At 38.4% G+C, this 23,066-nt stretch overlaps 4 non-coding genes and 1 pseudogene across 4 annotated transcripts; all 5 read left to right on the top strand.

The window, feature by feature from the left end:
- The first annotated feature begins 2,006 nt into the window (after nucleotides 1–2,006).
- On the top strand, nucleotides 2,007–4,001 carry LOC138914656 (small subunit ribosomal RNA). Its single transcript, XR_011420474.1, has one exon. It is a non-coding gene; the product is annotated as a small subunit ribosomal RNA (ribosomal RNA).
- A 621-nt stretch (nucleotides 4,002–4,622) lies between these two features.
- Nucleotides 4,623–4,801, top strand: LOC138914654 (5.8S ribosomal RNA). The gene has a single exon (XR_011420472.1). It is a non-coding gene; the product is annotated as a 5.8S ribosomal RNA (ribosomal RNA).
- A 398-nt stretch (nucleotides 4,802–5,199) lies between these two features.
- LOC138914652 (large subunit ribosomal RNA) lies at nucleotides 5,200–7,953 on the top strand (annotated as a pseudogene).
- Nucleotides 7,954–19,631: 11,678 nt separating this feature from the next.
- LOC138914647 (small subunit ribosomal RNA) lies at nucleotides 19,632–21,626 on the top strand. The gene has a single exon (XR_011420468.1). It is a non-coding gene; the product is annotated as a small subunit ribosomal RNA (ribosomal RNA).
- A 623-nt stretch (nucleotides 21,627–22,249) lies between these two features.
- LOC138914653 (5.8S ribosomal RNA) lies at nucleotides 22,250–22,428 on the top strand. Its single transcript, XR_011420471.1, has one exon. It is a non-coding gene; the product is annotated as a 5.8S ribosomal RNA (ribosomal RNA).
- The last annotated feature ends 638 nt before the right edge of the window (nucleotides 22,429–23,066 follow it).

The raw sequence follows: 23,066 nt of genomic DNA, 5'->3' as shown, positions 1-23,066 counted from the left end.
AAACATATATAGGGAGGCAGTGCTCGCCGACCGGCCGTATTGTTCAAAATTTATGTTTATCATATTATTTTGGCAATGCTATATATAAATGATATCTTATACATATAATTCAATTATAGCGATATGGAAATACCATATTATATGTATAAAGAAAAAAAATGTATAATAAAATATACATTGACATACAAATATGGCTAGTTGTATGGATATGCCGTATTCATTATATGGATACGGCATATAGATTATATAAATATGACCAAAAAATATTTTATATTGATATGGTAAATAAAGAAATTACTTGAATATGGAAATAAAAGAAGTTATATTGATATGGAAGAAAATAATGAGTCATATAGATATGTTGGCATCAGTACGAAATATGCCCAATTTACATACACCGGGGCCGCAGTACGAAAAATACCCAATATTTAGACGTCGTGGCCAAAAACATATATAGGGAGGCAGTGCTCGCCGACCGGCCGTATTGTTCAAAATTTATGTTTATCATATTATTTTGGCAATGCTATATATAAATGATATCTTATACATATAATTCAATTATAGCGATATGGAAATACCATATTATATGTATAAAGAAAAAAAATGTATAATAAAATATACATTGACATACAAATATGGCTAGTTGTATGGATATGCCGTATTCATTATATGGATACGGCATATAGATTATATGGATATGACCAAAAAATAATTCATAAAGAAATTATATGAATATGGCAGAAATAATTGGTTATATTAATATGATCAAATAATACTTTATATAAAAAAGTGAATATCTTTGGTTGGGTGGCAAAGAGAATTAAATATGCCCGATATATAGACGTCGTGGCCAAAAACTACTATAGGGTGAAGTGCTTGTCTGTTGGTCTATATATATACATATAATATTTTATGCGTACACATTATTATTATAGATAGTTAATATCTATCGTATGGGTGGCAAACGGAATTAAATAATTTCGATATTTAGACGTCGTGGCCAAAAACTACTATAGGATGGTCAGTGGTTGTCCACCAATTAATTATTGAACAAACCATATGAATATCATATGCTGTTGTCAATATAATGTATATCAATAATAATAAAAAATAAGGATGGTACAGTAAGTAGTCCATCTACTATTGAACAAAATATATTATAATATATACTTTTGTTATCAATAGAACAACATATATTAAAATCAAAATATTATCCGTATAAATTTGTTTCTTAAATGAAATTAAGACTTGGCTACGCGGTTAATATTATAAACCCATGATAATAAGGTGAAACAGAGGTCAAGTTTCTATTATATATAGAATAACAAATTGTTTCCGACTTTTATCGTTAATCTTTGGTGGCAGGTATATATGATAATTTATATTAAATTATTATATCCCCTGTCGTTTGGGCACAGAGTATCGCTTGCCGGTACAATGTGTTTACAAAAAGCATTATAATAAAATATAATTGCAATATTAGTGATCAAAATAATTTCATATGCGCTCGGTTTTATATCATATATTACCAGAGAGTTATATGGAAAAGATAAATTTTAAATTTATCATCAAAATGCAAATGATTTAACTCAATATTTATATTGGTTAAACAAAAATTGTACATGTGTGGATACAATAATTATGTATGTTGAACAAAAATGATATTTTAGAATGAAATATGTATATATAATATAATAAAAACTTATAGAAAGAACAATATATATTGAAAATTGTGTTATAAAAAAGTTGTACTTTTTCTTTAACATCAATTATAAACTTGTTATATTAGTGGCGAAACAAGTAAAAATTAAAGAACGTATACGAATGCCATATAAAAATGGCCGTATTCGAATTAAAATAGAATTATTTCACAAAGCAAAAAAAAAATATTGAATTAAAATCAATATTTAAGAAAAACCGAACATATAATATGGAAATAAAATCTATTATATTTATATTACTAATTTCTATTCAAAAAATATGAATGAAATATGAACGAAAACATTATTCTGGTTGATCCTGCCAGTAGTTATATGCTTGTCTCAAAGATTAAGCCATGCATGTCTAAGTACACACGAATTAAAAGTGAAACCGCAAAAGGCTCATTATATCAGTTATGGTTCCTTAGATCGTTAACAGTTACTTGGATAACTGTGGTAATTCTAGAGCTAATACATGCAATTAAAACATGAACCTTATGGGACATGTGCTTTTATTAGGCTAAAACCAAGCGATCGCAAGATCGTTATATTGGTTGAACTCTAGATAACATGCAGATCGTATGGTCTTGTACCGACGACAGATCTTTCAAATGTCTGCCCTATCAACTTTTGATGGTAGTATCTAGGACTACCATGGTTGCAACGGGTAACGGGGAATCAGGGTTCGATTCCGGAGAGGGAGCCTGAGAAACGGCTACCACATCTAAGGAAGGCAGCAGGCGCGTAAATTACCCACTCCCAGCTCGGGGAGGTAGTGACGAAAAATAACAATACAGGACTCATATCCGAGGCCCTGTAATTGGAATGAGTACACTTTAAATCCTTTAACAAGGACCAATTGGAGGGCAAGTCTGGTGCCAGCAGCCGCGGTAATTCCAGCTCCAATAGCGTATATTAAAGTTGTTGCGGTTAAAACGTTCGTAGTTGAACTTGTGCTTCATACGGGTAGTACAACTTACAATTGTGGTTAGTACTATACCTTTATGTATGTAAGCGTATTACCGGTGGAGTTCTTATATGTGTTTAAATACTTGTATTTTTTCATATGTTCCTCCTATTTAAAAACCTGCATTAGTGCTCTTAAACGAGTGTTATTGTGGGCCGGTACAATTACTTTGAACAAATTAGAGTGCTTAAAGCAGGCTTCAAATGCCTGAATATTCTGTGCATGGGATAATGAAATAAGACCTCTGTTCTGCTTTCATTGGTTTTCAGATCAAGAGGTAATGATTAATAGAAGCAGTTTGGGGGCATTAGTATTACGACGCGAGAGGTGAAATTCTTGGACCGTCGTAAGACTAACTTAAGCGAAAGCATTTGCCAAAGATGTTTTCATTAATCAAGAACGAAAGTTAGAGGTTCGAAGGCGATCAGATACCGCCCTAGTTCTAACCATAAACGATGCCAGCTAGCAATTGGGTGTAGCTACTTTTATGGCTCTCTCAGTCGCTTCCCGGGAAACCAAAGCTTTTGGGCTCCGGGGGAAGTATGGTTGCAAAGCTGAAACTTAAAGGAATTGACGGAAGGGCACCACCAGGAGTGGAGCCTGCGGCTTAATTTGACTCAACACGGGAAAACTTACCAGGTCCGAACATAAGTGTGTAAGACAGATTGATAGCTCTTTCTCGAATCTATGGGTGGTGGTGCATGGCCGTTCTTAGTTCGTGGAGTGATTTGTCTGGTTAATTCCGATAACGAACGAGACTCAAATATATTAAATAGATATCTTCAGGATTATGGTGTTGAAGCTTATATAGCCTTCATTCATGGTGGCAGTAAAATGTTTATTGTGTTTGAATGTGTTTATATAAGTGGAGCCGTACCTGTTGGTTTGTCCCATTATAAGGACACTAGCTTCTTAAATGGACAAATTGCGTCTAGCAATAATGAGATTGAGCAATAACAGGTCTGTGATGCCCTTAGATGTCCTGGGCTGCACGCGCGCTACAATGAAAGTATCAACGTGTATTTCCTAGACCGAGAGGTCCGGGTAAACCGCTGAACCACTTTCATGCTTGGGATTGTGAACTGAAACTGTTCACATGAACTTGGAATTCCCAGTAAGTGTGAGTCATTAACTCGCATTGATTACGTCCCTGCCCTTTGTACATACCGCCCGTCGCTACTACCGATTGAATTATTTAGTGAGGTCTCCGGACGTGATCACTGTGACGCCTTGTGTGTTACGGTTGTTTCGCAAAAGTTGACCGAACTTGATTATTTAGAGGAAGTAAAAGTCGTAACAAGGTTTCCGTAGGTGAACCTGCGGAAGGATCATTATTGTATAATATCCTTACCGTTAATAAAAAAATTTGTTAATACAAATTTAATACAAATTACCAATATATATATATATACATAATAATTATAATAATAATTATACCAAAAATTTGATCTTAATAGTAAATGATCAAATAAATTTCGAACAAGCAAATCGAAATATTGTAATAATATAATATTATTACAAATAAATTAAATAGAAACAAACATAAAATTCGAACAAGCAAATCGAATTATTAATATAATAAAATATATTTTATATATTTATTATAAACTTTTGTGTGTATATGGACCATAATATACACGCGTTGCGAGATGTATTGGCCAACTAATTTGATGATGATCATACATTGGATAATGCAACAACCTAAAATATACAATGTTGTACCTGGTTTCAGGTTAATGTTTTATATAAAATTATCAATATATATTAACAAACAAATGCCATTACAAATAATACTTTGATATATATTGTTTATATAAAACTAAGACATTTCGCAGCATTTATTTTAGGTATATAAATACATTTATTGAAGGAATTGATATATGCCAGTAAAATGGTGTATTTTTAATTTCTTTCAATAAAAACATATTTGACCAAATTTAAAACCAATATTATAAAACTCTAAGCGGTGGATCACTCGGCTCATGGGTCGATGAAGAACGCAGCAAACTGTGCGTCATCGTGTGAACTGCAGGACACATGAACATCGACATTTTGAACGCATATCGCAGTCCATGCTGTTATGTACTTTAATTAATTTTATAGTGCTGCTTGGACTACATATGGTTGAGGGTTGTAAGACTATGCTAATTAAGTTGTTTATACAAATTTTATAATAAAATTTTATAAGCATATGGTATATTATTGGATAAAAATAATTTAAGTATTTTATTCATAATATTAACAAATATATGAAAAACATTATCTCACAATAGTAATTAAACTTTGAGAAAAACGAAGAGGAATATTTTCTTTTTCAATCAAATAATACTGAGAAATGTCTAGCATAAAATATTATCTAGAATTGTCTCTTATTAATGATTTGAAATATGAAAAACGTTGACAATATTATTATTCTTCGTTAATTCGTTACAAATAAATGCCATTAATATATATATACGTCAGCTTTAAACGAATTTAATAAAATGTTTTATCATTATATATAAAGAATTAATTGCAAATAAAAGTTATATACAACCTCAACTCATATGGGACTACCCCCTGAATTTAAGCATATTAATTAGGGGAGGAAAAGAAACTAACAAGGATTTTCTTAGTAGCGGCGAGCGAAAAGAAATCAGTTCAGCACTAAGTCACTTTGTCTATATGGCAAATGTGAGATGCAGTGTATGGAGCGTCAATATTCTAGTATGAGAAATTAACGATTTAAGTCCTTCTTAAATGAGGCCATTTACCCATAGAGGGTGCCAGGCCCGTATAACGTTAATGATTACTAGATGATGTTTCCAAAGAGTCGTGTTGCTTGATAGTGCAGCACTAAGTGGGTGGTAAACTCCATCTAAAACTAAATATAACCATGAGACCGATAGTAAACAAGTACCGTGAGGGAAAGTTGAAAAGAACTCTGAATAGAGAGTTAAACAGTACGTGAAACTGCTTAGAGGTTAAGCCCGATGAACCTGAATATCCGTTATGGAAAATTCATCATTAAAATTGTAATATTTAAACAATATTATGATAATAGTGTGCATTTTTTCCATATAAGGACATTGTAATCTATTAGCATACCAAATTTATCATAAAATATAACTTATAGTTTATTCAAATTAAATTGCTTGCATTTTAACACAGAATAAATGTTATTAATTTGATAAAGTGCTGATAGATTTATATGAATACAGTGCGTTAATTTTTCGGAATTATATAATGGCATGATTATCATTGATTTTTGTGTTTATTATATGCACTTGTAGGATTAACAATGCGAAAGATTCAGGATACCTTCGGGACCCGTCTTGAAACACGGACCAAGGAGTCTAACATATGTGCAAGTTATTGGGATATAAACCTAATAGCGTAATTAACTTGACTAATAATGGGATTAGTTTTTTAACTATTTATAGCTAATTAACACAATCCCGGGGCGTTCTATATAGTTATGTATAATGATATTTATATTATTTATGCCTCTAACTGGAACGTACCTTGAGCATATATGCTGTGACCCGAAAGATGGTGAACTATACTTGATCAGGTTGAAGTCAGGGGAAACCCTGATGGAAGACCGAAACAGTTCTGACGTGCAAATCGATTGTCAGAATTGAGTATAGGGGCGAAAGACCAATCGAACCATCTAGTAGCTGGTTCCTTCCGAAGTTTCCCTCAGGATAGCTGGTGCATTTTAATATTATATAAAATAATCTTATCTGGTAAAGCGAATGATTAGAGGCCTTAGGGTCGAAACGATCTTAACCTATTCTCAAACTTTAAATGGGTAAGAACCTTAACTTTCTTGATATGAAGTTTAAGGTTATGATATAATGTGCCCAGTGGGCCACTTTTGGTAAGCAGAACTGGCGCTGTGGGATGAACCAAACGTAATGTTACGGTGCCCAAATTAACAACTCATGCAGATACCATGAAAGGCGTTGGTTGCTTAAAACAGCAGGACGGTGATCATGGAAGTCGAAATCCGCTAAGGAGTGTGTAACAACTCACCTGCCGAAGCAACTAGCCCTTAAAATGGATGGCGCTTAAGTTGTATACCTATACATTACCGCTAAAGTAGATGATTTATATTACTTGTGATATAAATTTTGAAACTTTAGTGAGTAGGAAGGTACAATGGTATGCGTAGAAGTGTTTGGCGTAAGCCTGCATGGAGCTGCCATTGGTACAGATCTTGGTGGTAGTAGCAAATAATCGAATGAGACCTTGGAGGACTGAAGTGGAGAAGGGTTTCGTGTGAACAGTGGTTGATCACGAGTTAGTCGGTCCTAAGTTCAAGGCGAAAGCCGAAAATTTTCAAGTAAAACCAAAAACGCAATATATACAAATCAAGCTAATATAATATACTTGAATAATTTTGAACGAAAGGGAATACGGTTCCAATTCCGTAACCTGTTGAGTATCCGTTTGTTATTAAATATGGGCCTCGTGCTCATCCTGGCAACAGGAACGACCATAAAGAAGCCGTCGAGAGATATCGGAAGAGTTTTCTTTTCTGTTTTATAGCCGTACTACCATGGAAGTCTTTCGCAGAGAGATATGGTAGATGGGCTAGAAGAGCATGACATATACTGTTGTGTCGATATTTTCTCCTCGGACCTTGAAAATTTATGGTGGGGACACGCAAACTTCTCAACAGGCCGTACCAATATCCGCAGCTGGTCTCCAAGGTGAAGAGTCTCTAGTCGATAGAATAATGTAGGTAAGGGAAGTCGGCAAATTAGATCCGTAACTTCGGGATAAGGATTGGCTCTGAAGATTGAGATAGTCGGGCTTGATTGGGAAACAATAACATGGTTTATGTGCTCGTTCTGGGTAAATAGAGTTTCTAGCATTTATGTTAGTTACTTGTTCCCCGGATAGTTAGTTACGTAGCCAATTGTGGAACTTTCTTGCTAAAATTTTTAAGAATACTAATTGGGTCAAACCAATTAGTTCTTATTAATTATAACGATTATCAATTAACAATCAATTCAGAACTGGCACGGACTTGGGGAATCCGACTGTCTAATTAAAACAAAGCATTGTGATGGCCCTAGCGGGTGTTGACACAATGTGATTTCTGCCCAGTGCTCTGAATGTCAAAGTGAAGAAATTCAAGTAAGCGCGGGTCAACGGCGGGAGTAACTATGACTCTCTTAAGGTAGCCAAATGCCTCGTCATCTAATTAGTGACGCGCATGAATGGATTAACGAGATTCCTACTGTCCCTATCTATAGAGATAGATGTACCTCTTAAGGTAGCCAACTGAACGGACGTGCTTTTAGTCGTGCTGCTGACAGTCGGGTATTTTGTGTGGTGAATTCGCGAGTTTCGGCGCTGGAAAGCGTTTTAAAATTTGCGGTTTGTGAAGGTGAACGGCTGGGTGTAAGAATCGAGTTTGAAAAGTGAGGATAAGGGTGGAAATTCGCAGTTTTTCGAATTGGGAATTTTCCATTGCGCCACGTGCGTTGAGAGAGTGCGCTCTCGCGAGTGCTCTCTGGAGAGAGGCGTTAGGCACAAGTGCGGGATTTCTCTCGTACGATCAGCTGTGCTAGCGGGAGTGTGTACGGACTAAGTGGTTGGTGCCATTGCTAAGTGCTGCCAGATCGCTGGAAATATAATTTGGTGAGTTACTTTACTAAGTTATATTTTTGGGTGGTTGTTTGTTGCCGATAGATGTCGTCCGCAATGGACACCATCGAGTCCGGAAGCGAGTCGGCGAGCAGTCGCAGTAGCAGCGCTACAGGTCGGGGTAGGGGTCGCCCTAGAGGGAAACGCGGCCATCAGGGGAAGACCCGCGATGCGTCGCGAGCCAAGGTGCCGGCTGTGGATGGGGCCTCTGGTGGCCCAGAGCCCGTTGTCGAGGAGGATCTTGATTCTCTCGAGATGCCGCCGCCTCCTGCACCCGCTGGTAGGCCCGTTGCCGCCCCTGGCCATACTCCTGACAATGATGCCACCGCATCTGCTGCCGCAAGGATCGCGGATGCTGCTGCCGCCAGGATCGCCGCTGCCGCCGCTGCCGCCGCTGCCGCCGCTGGAGCTGAGGTCGTTGTCCCCTCGCCCGTTGCTCACAAATCGGAGGACTTTGCCATGGAGGTTGTAAAAGCAGGCTCAGGCCGCGTCGCTGAAGAGCTGGCGGCGATAAGGGAGGCATTTGTGTTGCACTCCGCGGCCCGCCTCTCACAGAGCGCCATCAAGGAAGTGATGAGTATCACAGCGAGATACGAGGCGTTGATTTCCGCGCTGAATGTTCGGAACGCCGTGCTTGAAGACCGCTTTAAGCAGTCGGTTAAGACGCTCCCGCCGCCACCCCAGCGACCGGTTCCTGCTGCCACCGCGCCGTCTTATTCAGCTGCATACCCAAGCCTGCCCCAGCCCTCTGCTGCACCGGTCCCACTGCCGCGTAAGCCGCGGGAGACCTGGTCGGCAGTCGTGCACAGCGCGGACCCGAATATCTCGGGGAAGCAGCTCGCTGAGAAGGTGCGAAAGGAGATCGCCCCAGCGCTGGGTGTTCGCGTGCACGAGGTGCGAGGACTGGCACGTGGTGGTGCGGTCATACGTACCCCGTCTTCAGGCGAGCTGAAGCAGGTGATGGCCAACAAAAAGTTCCAGGAGGCTGGGCTGCAAATCAGCAGGACCCCACAACTGAAGCCGAGGATAGAGATCCGGGATGTGGACACCGCCCACAAGCCCGAGGACTTTATGGCGGAGTTGTATAAAAACAACTTTGCCGACAGGATGGAACTGGCGGAGTTCAAGAAGGCTGTGCGTCTGGAAAAGCCCTGGTCGCAGGCCAATGGCGCCACGGTGACCGTGACGCTGGAGGTCGACCCAGTGGGCTTGGACGTTCTCGACGGAGCAAAGGCATACATAGGATGGTTTGCCTACAACTGCCGTGCCTTGGTACGAACCTACGCCTGCCACAGGTGTGTTGGTTTCGACCACAAGGTTGCGAGCTGCAGGATGTCCGAGAAGGACAAGGTGTGCCGACAGTGCGGGCAGGTTGGCCACAGTGCGCGGGGCTGTCCCAACCCTGTGGACTGCCGAAATTGCCGCTTCAAGGGCTACCCGTCAGCACATCACATGCTGTCTGCTGGGTGCCCTGTGTATGCGGCGGTGCTGGCGCGGGTGAATGCTAGACACTAACCATGTTTAGCTTCATCCAGGCAAACTGTGGCAAAGGACGAGCTGCGACCATCGAGCTCGGAGTCCGATTGCGTGAAAGCAGGTGCCTGTTCGCACTGTTGCAGGAGCCCTACGTCGATGTGAGCAACGGGAGGATGGATGAGCTGCCGGAAGGTATCAGGAGCTTTACCGATAGGAAAGGAAAGGCAGCCATCCTAGTGAATCACCAGGATGTCATCTGTATGCAAGTGGAGCCCCTCACCACGGATTACGGCGTATGCGTGAAAATTATAGGAGGATTTGGCTCAATCCTTCTATGCTCCGCATATTGCCAGTTTGATGGCGACTTACCCTTGTACCTCACGTACTTGGATGCGGTCCTGCTGCTGGCCAGCAGAACTCCCGCAATCCTTGGCCTTGATGCGAATGCAGCATCCCCCATGTGGTTTAGCAAGCTTCCTCCCAACGCGGAGGGACTTGCTAACTACAATCGGGGTGAGCTGCTGTCTCTGTGGATTGTGGAAAAGGGAGCTGCGGTTCTAAACCAGCCAAGCTCGGTGTATACGTTCGAGTCCATGAACGGACGGAGCGACATCGACGTGACGATCGCCAACACTGCAGGATCTATGCTGGCCACATATGAGTGGAGAGTGGACAATTGGGAGTTAAGTGACCACAACATCATTACTGTTGTGGCCAACTTGACGACCGATACAGCCGTTGAGAGCCTAGCTCCGGTGCCGTCCTGGAACTTCTCCAATGCACGTTGGCGGTTGTTCGAGCAGGAAATGGTGAGTAGGGCAGCCGAACTTCCGGAAGACTTCTCAGAATCGCCGCTGGACCAACAAGTCTCTACCCTTCGCAGGATCGTCCACGAAGTGTGCGATCTTGTTTTGGGTAGGAGGACGGCAGGATCGCCGAGATCCAGACCAGGTTGGTGGACCGCTGACCTAAGCGCGATGCGCCGCGATGTCAGGAGACTTAGGCGCCGTCTTCAGGATGCCAGACGTCGTCGTCACGATGACGTGGCCGAGCTAATTGTGGTCGAGCTGAGACGTACCTCAGCCGCCTACAAGAAGCTCATCCTGAGGACAAAGGAGGACAGCTGGAGACGCTTCGTGGGAGAAAATTCACACGATCCCTGGGGGCGCGTCTACAAGATGTGCCGAGGTCGCAAGAAACGGACGGAGATTGGGTGCCTTCGCGTTAATGGCGAGCTGGTCACCAATTGGGGTGACTGTGCGCGTGTGCTCCTCCGCAACTTCTTTCCGGTTGCGGAGTCCGATGCACCGATTGCCATAGCGGAGGAACTCCCACCGCCACTGGAAGTTTCTGAGGTTGGTGCTTGTGTCGCCAGGTTGAAGAGCAAACGCTCGCCTGGCATGGACGGCATCAACGGAACGATTTGCAAGGCTGTGTGGCGCGCCATACCTCAGCACCTAACGGCGATATATTCCAACTGCATCCGGTCGGGGTACTTCCCTGCAGAGTGGAAATGCCCACGTGTTGTGGCTCTGCTCAAGGGACCCGACAAGGACAGGTGTGAGCCATCGTCGTACCGCGGAATTTGCCTACTTCCGGTCTTCGGTAAGGTGCTAGAGGCCATAATGGTTGATCGTGTGAGAGAAGTTCTTCCGGAAGGCTGCAGATGGCAGTTCGGTTTTCGTCAAGGACGTTGTGTGGAGGATGCTTGGATGCACGTGAAGAGCAGTGTTCACGCCAGCCCGGCGAGATACGTGCTCGGCATTTTCGTGGACTTCAAGGGAGCCTTCGACAACGTGGAGTGGAGTGCTGCACTGCGCCGATTGGCCGAGTTGGGATGCCGAGAGATGAGCTTGTGGCAGAGCTTCTTCTCCGGCAGGAGCGCAGAAATCCGAAGCAGTTACGAGACCGTTAATGTCCCGGTAACTAGAGGTTGTCCGCAGGGGTCAATCAGCGGCCCATTTATTTGGGACCTGCTGATGGATGTACTGCTACGACGCCTTGAGTCGTACTGCACACTGAGTGCGTACGCGGATGATCTGCTGCTTCTCGTCGAGGGAAACTCCCGGCTCGCGCTGGAGACAAAAGGAGCGCAACTAATGTCCATCGTTGAAACGTGGGGGATGGAAGTCGGCGTTGCCGTTTCCACCAGCAAGACGGTTATTATGCTGCTAAAGGAACCAAGAAAGCTACTCGCTCGTGGCCCGAATGGAGTGCTTCGACGCACACCTGCGGTAAAATTTGCTGGAGCAAACTTACCGTATGTTAGCAGCTGCCGGTACCTTGGCATCACAGTCAGCGAAGGCTTGAAATTCCTCGAGCACGTCAGAAATCTCCGACAGCGTATGACTGGAGTCGTTGCAGCATTGGCGCGTGTGCTTCGAGCAGACTGGGGCCTCAGTCCTCGAGCCAGGCGGACCATTTATGCCGGACTCATGGTGCCCTGTGCACTGTTTGGTGCCTCGGTATGGTATGTCACTACGACGCGGCAAGAAGTGGCCAGAGAGCACCTCATTGCCTGCCAGAGGCTTATCCTTCTTGGATGCCTTCCGGTATGCCGAACAGTGTCCACTGTGGCACTGCAGGTTCTTGCTGGCGTTCCCCCGTTTGATTTGGCTGCTATGCAAATGGCAGTTAAATACAAGCTTAAGCGTGGATACCCGTTGGAAGATTACGATCTGCTGTATAGTCAAGACCTCACTGGTCTAAACTGGGAAGAGAAGATGGTGCGTATGGAGCAGTGCCTACTGCACAGATGGCAAGACAGATGGGATGACGTAGATGCATCCGGACGGGTGACCTACAAGTTCATTTCAGATGTGACTTTTGCCTTTCGGAATCCACACTTTGGATTCCCGATGCGCACCGGATTTTTAATCACAGGACACGGATCGTTGAACGCATTTCTGTATAGCAGAACGCTCTCGGACTCTGCCGCATGCTCATGTGGCGATCCATTTGAGGATTGGCAGCACGTCTTGTGTGACTGCCCCCTCTATGCAGATTTGCGCGACCTCGATGGACTTGGAGTGCAGCGAAATGGCGAAAACCGAACGTTTGGAAGGATTCTGGAGGATGAGGACAGGACTCGACGACTCAATGTGTTTGCTGATGAGGCGTTCCGCAGGAGAAGGGACTTTTAGTCCATTTACTCTGCTGTGTGGCTAGCGGCGAAGAATACTACCACAGCTTGTCATAGCTTGTCGTAGGAGGCGACTAATATGACATGGGTGCCCTATCCGAGCTTGTCGGAGCTTAAGGGGTGAGGCCTACCGATCCTGTAATTTCGGTACCACGGGTTGAGCAGCTGTCCAAGGCTGCTCATTGAGGTCGGCCCCCATGTGGGAGTATCGTGGTGGCTGTGGTTGACACCCATATGCGGGTAGAGCCTTCGGGTTCGACGTGGAGTTGCGTCATACAACTCGGGTGCTGTGACCCAAAGATCAGTAGGGATTTAGATAGATCCCGCTCCTCAGCAAGGGGGAATGCTTGCCCGACAAGTAAGCATTCGAATTGCTACCGGGGTGGTTGCTATGTACATAGCTATAGCTTCTAGTCCGGGGCGTTGGTCTGGCGCTTAACCTAGACACATTGCACTATACACTCACTTGTGGGTGTATAAGAGTGCCGTGGTTGTAATCCCTTCAGTGTGGAACATGCCACGTTAAATAAGAGCGGAGGGATCCGATTCACACACACTGTCCCTATCTACTATCTAGCGAAACCACAGCCAAGGGAACGGGCTTGGAATAATTAGCGGGGAAAGAAGACCCTTTTGAGCTTGACTCTAATCTGGCAGTGTAAGGAGACATAAGAGGTGTAGAATAAGTGGGAGATATTAGACTTCGGTTTGGTATCGTCAATGAAATACCACTACTCTTATTGTTTCCTTACTTACTTGATTAAATGGAACGTGTATCATTTCCTAGCCATTATACGGATATATTTATTATATCTTATGGTATTGGGTTTTGATGCAAGCTTCTTGATCAAAGTATCACGAGTTTGTTATATAATCGCAAACAAATTCTTTAATAAAACGGTGCATTTATGTATTTTTGATTTGAAAATTTGGTATAACTCCAATTACTCAGGTATGATCCAATTCAAGGACATTGCCAGGTAGGGAGTTTGACTGGGGCGGTACATCTCTCAAATAATAACGGAGGTGTCCCAAGGCCAGCTCAGTGCGGACAGAAACCACACATAGAGCAAAAGGGCAAATGCTGACTTGATCTCGGTGTTCAGTACACACAGGGACAGCAAAAGCTCGGCCTATCGATCCTTTTGGTTTAAAGAGTTTTTAACAAGAGGTGTCAGAAAAGTTACCATAGGGATAACTGGCTTGTGGCGGCCAAGCGTTCATAGCGACGTCGCTTTTTGATCCTTCGATGTCGGCTCTTCCTATCATTGTGAAGCAAAATTCACCAAGCGTTGGATTGTTCACCCATGCAAGGGAACGTGAGCTGGGTTTAGACCGTCGTGAGACAGGTTAGTTTTACCCTACTAATGACAAAACGTTGTTGCGACAGCATTCCTGCGTAGTACGAGAGGAACCGCAGGTACGGACCAATGGCACAATACTTGTTCGAGCGAACAGTGGTATGACGCTACGTCCGTTGGATTATGCCTGAACGCCTCTAAGGTCGTATCCGTGCTGGACTGCAATGATAAATAAGGGGCAATTTGCATTGTATGGCTTCTAAACCATTTAAAGTTTATAATTTACTTTATAAACGACAATGGATGTGATGCCAATGTAATTTGTAACATAGTAAATTGGGAGGATCTTCGATCACCTGATGCCGCGCTAGTTACATATAAAAGCATTATTTAATACAATGACAAAGCCTAGAATCAATTGTAAACGACTTTTGTAACAGGCAAGGTGTTGTAAGTGGTTGAGCAGCTGCCATACTGCGATCCACTGAAGCTTATCCTTTGCTTGATGATTCGATAATAAACATAAATTTAATTGTGTTTATTTTGTTTGGCTTTTTTAAGTCAGAATATATATATATATAAAATATATATATATAAAATAATAATTATATTTAAATAAATTTTATTTAAATATATTTAACAATGGTAGCCATATGTATCGTCATCCTATTAGTGACGCGTATAAAAATATTCTAAGTCCGAACATGCAAATAAGAGACATATGCAAGTATATGTACTTCTTAAGGTAGCCAACTGAATCGTCATCCTATTAGTGACGTGTATACAAATATTCTAAGTCCGAACATGCAAGTAAGAGACATATGCAAGTATATGTACCTCTTAAGGTAGCCAACTGAATCGTCATCCTATTAGTGACGCGTATACAAATATTCTAAGTCCGAACATGCAAATAAGAGACATATGCAAGTATATGTACCTCTTAAGGTAGCCAACTGAATCGTCATCCTATTAGTGACGCGTATAAAAATATTCTAAGTCCGAACATGCAAATAAGAGACATATGCAAGTATATGTACCTCTTAAGGTAGCCAACTGAATCGTCATCCTATTAGTGACGTGTATAAAAATATTCTAAGTCCGAACATACAAGTAAGAGACATATGCAAGTATATGTACCTCTTAAGGTAGCCAACTGAATCGTCATCCTATTAGTGACGTGTATAAAAATATTCTAAGTCCGAACATGCAAGTAAGAGACATATGCAAGTCAATGTTCCTCTTAAAATAGATGATTGAATCGTCATCCTATTAGTGACGTGTATAAAAATATTCCAAGTCCAAACATGAGTTATATGGATATGAAAATAATATTAAGTTCTAGTATGGATATGAAAAAAATGAGTTATATGGATATGGGAAAAATAACAAGTTCTAGTATGGATATGAAAAAAATGAGTTATGTGGATATGGGAAAAATAATAAGTTCTAGTATGGATATGAAAAAAAAATGAGTTATATGGATATGGAAAAGAATACAGAGTTCTAGTATGGATATGGAAAAATGAGTTATATGAATATGGGAAAAATGATAAGTTCTAGTATGGATATGAAAAAATATTGAGTTATATGGATATTAAAGAAATAATAAGTTCTAGTATGGATATGGAAAAAAAATTAGTTCTATTGATATGCTAAATAATGAGTTATATGCATATGGGAAAAATACTAAGTTGTAGTATGGATATGGGAAGAATACTGAGTTCTAGTATGGATATGGGAAAAATAATCAGTTCTAGTATGGATATGAAAAAATATTGAGTTTTATGGATATTGAAGAGATAATAAGCTCTAGTATGGATATGGAAAAAATTAATTATATTGTAATAGTAAATAATAAGTTATATGGATATAGGAAGAAAATTAGGTTCTAGTATGGATATGAAAAAAATTAGTTCTATGGATATGGGAAAAATAAAAAGTTCTGGTATGGATATGGAAATATATTAAGTTATATGGATATTAAAGAAATAATAAGTTCTGGTATGGATATGGAATAAAATGAGTTGTAGAGATATGGCAAAAATATAATGTTCTAGTATGGATATGAAAAAAATTAGTTATATGAATATGGGAAAATTTATAAGTTCTAGTATGGATATGGGAAAAAGAATAAGTTCTAGTATGGATATGAAAAAATATTGAGTTATATGAATATTAAAGAAATAATAAGTTCTAGTATGAATATGGAAAAATATTATTTATATTGATATGGTAAATAATGATTTATATGGATATGGGATAAATACTAAATTCTAGTGTGGATATGGAAAAAACGAGTTATATGGATATGGGAAAAATAATAAGTTCAAGTATGGATATGGAAAAAAATTAGTTTAATAGTTATAGGTATGGAAAAAAAATTAATTATATAGATATAGAACAAAAAATAAGTTATATGGATATGGTGGCATCAGTACGAAATATGCCCAATTTACATACACCGGAGCCGCAGTACGATAAATACCCAATATTTAGACGTCGTGGCCAAAAACATATATAGGGAGGCAGTGCTCGCCGACCGGCCGTATTGTTCAAAATTTATGTTTATCATATTATTTTGGCAATGCTATATATAAATGATATCTTATACATATAATTCAATTATAGCAATATGGAAATACCATATTATATGTATAAAGAAAAAAAATGTATAATAAAATATACATTGACATACAAATATGGCTAGTTGTATGGATATGCCGTATTCATTATATGGATACGGCATATAGATTATATAAATATGACCAAAAAATATTTTATATTGATATGGCAAATAAAGAAATTACTTGAATATGGAAATAAAAGAAGTTATATTGATATGGAAGAAAATAATGAGTCATATAGATATGTTGGCATCAGTACGAAATATGCCCAATTTACATACACCGGGGCCGCAGTACGAAAAATACCCAATATTTAGACGTCGTGGCCAAAAACATATATAGGGAGGCAGTGCTCGCCGACCGGCCGTATTGTTCAAAATTTATGTTTATCATATTATTTTGGCAATGCTATATATAAATGATATCTTATACATATAATTCAATTATAGCAATATGGAAATACCATATTATATGTATAAAGAAAAAAAATGTATAATAAAATATACATTGACATACAAATATGGCTAGTTGTATGGATATGCCGTATTCATTATATGGATACGGCATATAGATTATATAAATATGACCAAAAAATATTTTATATTGATATGGCAAATAAAGAAATTACTTGAATATGGAAATAAAAGAAGTTATATTGATATGGAAGAAAATAATGAGTCATATAGATATGTTGGCATCAGTACGAAATATGCCCAATTTACATATACCGGGGCCGCAGTACGAAAAATACCCAATATTTAGACGTCGTGGCCAAAAACATATATAGGGAGGCAGTGCTCGCCGACCGGCCGTATTGTTCAAAATTTATGTTTATCATATTATTTTGGCAATGCTATATATAAATGATATCTTATACATATAATTCAATTATAGCGATATGGAAATACCATATTATATGTATAAAGAAAAAAAATGTATAATAAAATATACATTGACATACAAATATGGCTAGTTGTATGGATATGCCGTATTCATTATATGGATACGGCATATAGATTATATAAATATGACCAAAAAATATTTTATATTGATATGGCAAATAAAGAAATTACTTGAATATGGAAATAAAAGAAGTTATATTGATATGGAAGAAAATAATGAGTCATATAGATATGTTGGCATCAGTACGAAATATGCCCAATTTACATACACCGGGGCCGCAGTACGAAAAATACCCAATATTTAGACGTCGTGGCCAAAAACATATATAGGGAGGCAGTGCTCGCCGACCGGCCGTATTGTTCAAAATTTATGTTTATCATATTATTTTGGCAATGCTATATATAAATGATATCTTATACATATAATTCAATTATAGCGATATGGAAATACCATATTATATGTATAAAGAAAAAAAATGTATAATAAAATATACATTGACATACAAATATGGCTAGTTGTATGGATATGCCGTATTCATTATATGGATACGGCATATAGATTATATGGATATGACCAAAAAATAATTCATAAAGAAATTATATGAATATGGCAGAAATAATTGGTTATATTAATATGATCAAATAATACTTTATATAAAAAAGTGAATATCTTTGGTTGGGTGGCAAAGAGAATTAAATATGCCCGATATATAGACGTCGTGGCCAAAAACTACTATAGGGTGAAGTGCTTGTCTGTTGGTCTATATATATACATATAATATTTTATGCGTACACATTATTATTATAGATAGTTAATATCTATCGTATGGGTGGCAAACGGAATTAAATAATTTCGATATTTAGACGTCGTGGCCAAAAACTACTATAGGATGGTCAGTGGTTGTCCACCAATTAATTATTGAACAAACCATATGAATATCATATGCTGTTGTCAATATAATGTATATCAATAATAATAAAAAATAAGGATGGTACAGTAAGTAGTCCATCTACTATTGAACAAAATATATTATAATATATACTTTTGTTATCAATAGAACAACATATATTAAAATCAAAATATTATCCGTATAAATTTGTTTCTTAAATGAAATTAAGACTTGGCTACGCGGTTAATATTATAAACCCATGATAATAAGGTGAAACAGAGGTCAAGTTTCTATTATATATAGAATAACAAATTGTTTCCGACTTTTATCGTTAATCTTTGGTGGCAGGTATATATGATAATTTATATTAAATTATTATATCCCCTGTCGTTTGGGCACAGAGTATCGCTTGCCGGTACAATGTGTTTACAAAAAGCATTATAATAAAATATAATTGCAATATTAGTGATCAAAATAATTTCATATGCGCTCGGTTTTATATCATATATTACCAGAGAGTTATATGGAAAAGATAAATTTTAAATTTATCATCAAAATGCAAATGATTTAACTCAATATTTATATTGGTTAAACAAAAATTGTACATGTGTGGATACAATAATTATGTATGTTGAACAAAAATGATATTTTAGAATGAAATATGTATATATAATATAATAAAAACTTATAGAAAGAACAATATATATTGAAAATTGTGTTATAAAAAAGTTGTACTTTTTCTTTAACATCAATTATAAACTTGTTATATTAGTGGCGAAACAAGTAAAAATTAAAGAACGTATACGAATGCCATATAAAAATGGCCGTATTCGAATTAAAATAGAATTATTTCACAAAGCAAAAAAAAAATATTGAATTAAAATCAATATTTAAGAAAAACCGAACATATAATATGGAAATAAAATCTATTATATTTATATTACTAATTTCTATTCAAAAAATATGAATGAAATATGAACGAAAACATTATTCTGGTTGATCCTGCCAGTAGTTATATGCTTGTCTCAAAGATTAAGCCATGCATGTCTAAGTACACACGAATTAAAAGTGAAACCGCAAAAGGCTCATTATATCAGTTATGGTTCCTTAGATCGTTAACAGTTACTTGGATAACTGTGGTAATTCTAGAGCTAATACATGCAATTAAAACATGAACCTTATGGGACATGTGCTTTTATTAGGCTAAAACCAAGCGATCGCAAGATCGTTATATTGGTTGAACTCTAGATAACATGCAGATCGTATGGTCTTGTACCGACGACAGATCTTTCAAATGTCTGCCCTATCAACTTTTGATGGTAGTATCTAGGACTACCATGGTTGCAACGGGTAACGGGGAATCAGGGTTCGATTCCGGAGAGGGAGCCTGAGAAACGGCTACCACATCTAAGGAAGGCAGCAGGCGCGTAAATTACCCGTTCCCAGCTCGGGGAGGTAGTGACGAAAAATAACAATACAGGACTCATATCCGAGGCCCTGTAATTGGAATGAGTACACTTTAAATCCTTTAACAAGGACCAATTGGAGGGCAAGTCTGGTGCCAGCAGCCGCGGTAATTCCAGCTCCAATAGCGTATATTAAAGTTGTTGCGGTTAAAACGTTCGTAGTTGAACTTGTGCTTCATACGGGTAGTACAACTTACAATTGTGGTTAGTACTATACCTTTATGTATGTAAGCGTATTACCGGTGGAGTTCTTATATGTGTTTAAATACTTGTATTTTTTCATATGTTCCTCCTATTTAAAAACCTGCATTAGTGCTCTTAAACGAGTGTTATTGTGGGCCGGTACAATTACTTTGAACAAATTAGAGTGCTTAAAGCAGGCTTCAAATGCCTGAATATTCTGTGCATGGGATAATGAAATAAGACCTCTGTTCTGCTTTCATTGGTTTTCAGATCAAGAGGTAATGATTAATAGAAGCAGTTTGGGGGCATTAGTATTACGACGCGAGAGGTGAAATTCTTGGACCGTCGTAAGACTAACTTAAGCGAAAGCATTTGCCAAAGATGTTTTCATTAATCAAGAACGAAAGTTAGAGGTTCGAAGGCGATCAGATACCGCCCTAGTTCTAACCATAAACGATGCCAGCTAGCAATTGGGTGTAGCTACTTTTATGGCTCTCTCAGTCGCTTCCCGGGAAACCAAAGCTTTTGGGCTCCGGGGGAAGTATGGTTGCAAAGCTGAAACTTAAAGGAATTGACGGAAGGGCACCACCAGGAGTGGAGCCTGCGGCTTAATTTGACTCAACACGGGAAAACTTACCAGGTCCGAACATAAGTGTGTAAGACAGATTGATAGCTCTTTCTCGAATCTATGGGTGGTGGTGCATGGCCGTTCTTAGTTCGTGGAGTGATTTGTCTGGTTAATTCCGATAACGAACGAGACTCAAATATATTAAATAGATATCTTCAGGATTATGGTGTTGAAGCTTATATAGCCTTCATTCATGGTGGCAGTAAAATGTTTATTGTGTTTGAATGTGTTTATATAAGTGGAGCCGTACCTGTTGGTTTGTCCCATTATAAGGACACTAGCTTCTTAAATGGACAAATTGCGTCTAGCAATAATGAGATTGAGCAATAACAGGTCTGTGATGCCCTTAGATGTCCTGGGCTGCACGCGCGCTACAATGAAAGTATCAACGTGTATTTCCTAGACCGAGAGGTCCGGGTAAACCGCTGAACCACTTTCATGCTTGGGATTGTGAACTGAAACTGTTCACATGAACTTGGAATTCCCAGTAAGTGTGAGTCATTAACTCGCATTGATTACGTCCCTGCCCTTTGTACATACCGCCCGTCGCTACTACCGATTGAATTATTTAGTGAGGTCTCCGGACGTGATCACTGTGACGCCTTGTGTGTTACGGTTGTTTCGCAAAAGTTGACCGAACTTGATTATTTAGAGGAAGTAAAAGTCGTAACAAGGTTTCCGTAGGTGAACCTGCGGAAGGATCATTATTGTATAATATCCTTACCGTTAATAAAAAAATTTGTTAATACAAATTTAATACAAATTACCAATATATATATATATATACATAATAATTATAATAATAATTATACCAAAAATATGATCTTAAAAGTAAAAGATCAAATAAATTTCGAACAAGCAAATCGAAATATTGTAATAATATAATATTATTACAAATAAATTAAATAGAAACAAACATAAAATTCGAACAAGCAAATCGAATTATTAATATAATAAAATATATTTTATATATTTATTATAAACTTTTGTGTGTATATGGACCATAATATACACGCGTTGCGAGATGTATTGGCCAACTAATTTGATGATGATCATACATTGGATAATGCAACAACCTAAAATATACAATGTTGTACCTGGTTTCAGGTTAATGTTTTATATAAAATTATCAATATATATTAACAAACAAATGCCATTACAAATAATACTTTGATATATATTGTTTATATAAAACTAAGACATTTCGCAGCATTTATTTTAGGTATATAAATACATTTATTGAAGGAATTGATATATGCCAGTAAAATGGTGTATTTTTAATTTCTTTCAATAAAAACATATTTGACCAAATTTAAAACCAATATTATAAAACTCTAAGCGGTGGATCACTCGGCTCATGGGTCGATGAAGAACGCAGCAAACTGTGCGTCATCGTGTGAACTGCAGGACACATGAACATCGACATTTTGAACGCATATCGCAGTCCATGCTGTTATGTACTTTAATTAATTTTATAGTGCTGCTTGGACTACATATGGTTGAGGGTTGTAAGACTATGCTAATTAAGTTGTTTATACAAATTTTATAATAAAATTTTATAAGCATATGGTATATTATTGGATAAAAATAATTTAATTATTTTATTCATAATATTAACAAATATATGAACAACATTATCTCACAATAGTAATTAAACTTTGAGAAAAACGAAGAGGAATATTTTCTTTTTCAATCAAATAATACTGAGAAATGTCTAGCATAAAATATTATCTAAAATTGTCTCTTATTAATGATTTGAAATATGAAAAACGTTGACAATATTATTATTCTTCGTTAATTCGTTACAAATAAATGCCATTAATATATATATACGTCAGCTTTAAACGAATTTAATAAAATGTTTTATCATTATATATAAAGAATTAATTGCAAATAAAAGTTATATACAACCTCAACTCATATGGGACTACCCCCTGAATTTAAGCATATTAATTAGGGGAGGAAAAGAAACTAACAAGGATTTTCTTAGTAGCGGCGAGCGAAAAGAAATCAGTTCAGCACTAAGTCACTTTGTCTATATGGCAAATGTGAGATGCAGTGTATGGAGCGTCAATATTCTAGTATGAGAAATTAACGATTTAAGTCCTTCTTAAATGAGGCCATTTACCCATAGAGGGTGCCAGGCC

This window comes from Drosophila takahashii, unplaced genomic scaffold (genome assembly GCF_030179915.1).
Source record: "Drosophila takahashii strain IR98-3 E-12201 unplaced genomic scaffold, DtakHiC1v2 scaffold_70, whole genome shotgun sequence".
In the NCBI taxonomy this organism is placed as follows: domain Eukaryota; kingdom Metazoa; phylum Arthropoda; class Insecta; order Diptera; family Drosophilidae; genus Drosophila; species Drosophila takahashii.
The sequence above is the reverse complement of the archived record's forward strand: the minus strand, read 5'-3'. Positions and strand labels throughout refer to the sequence as shown.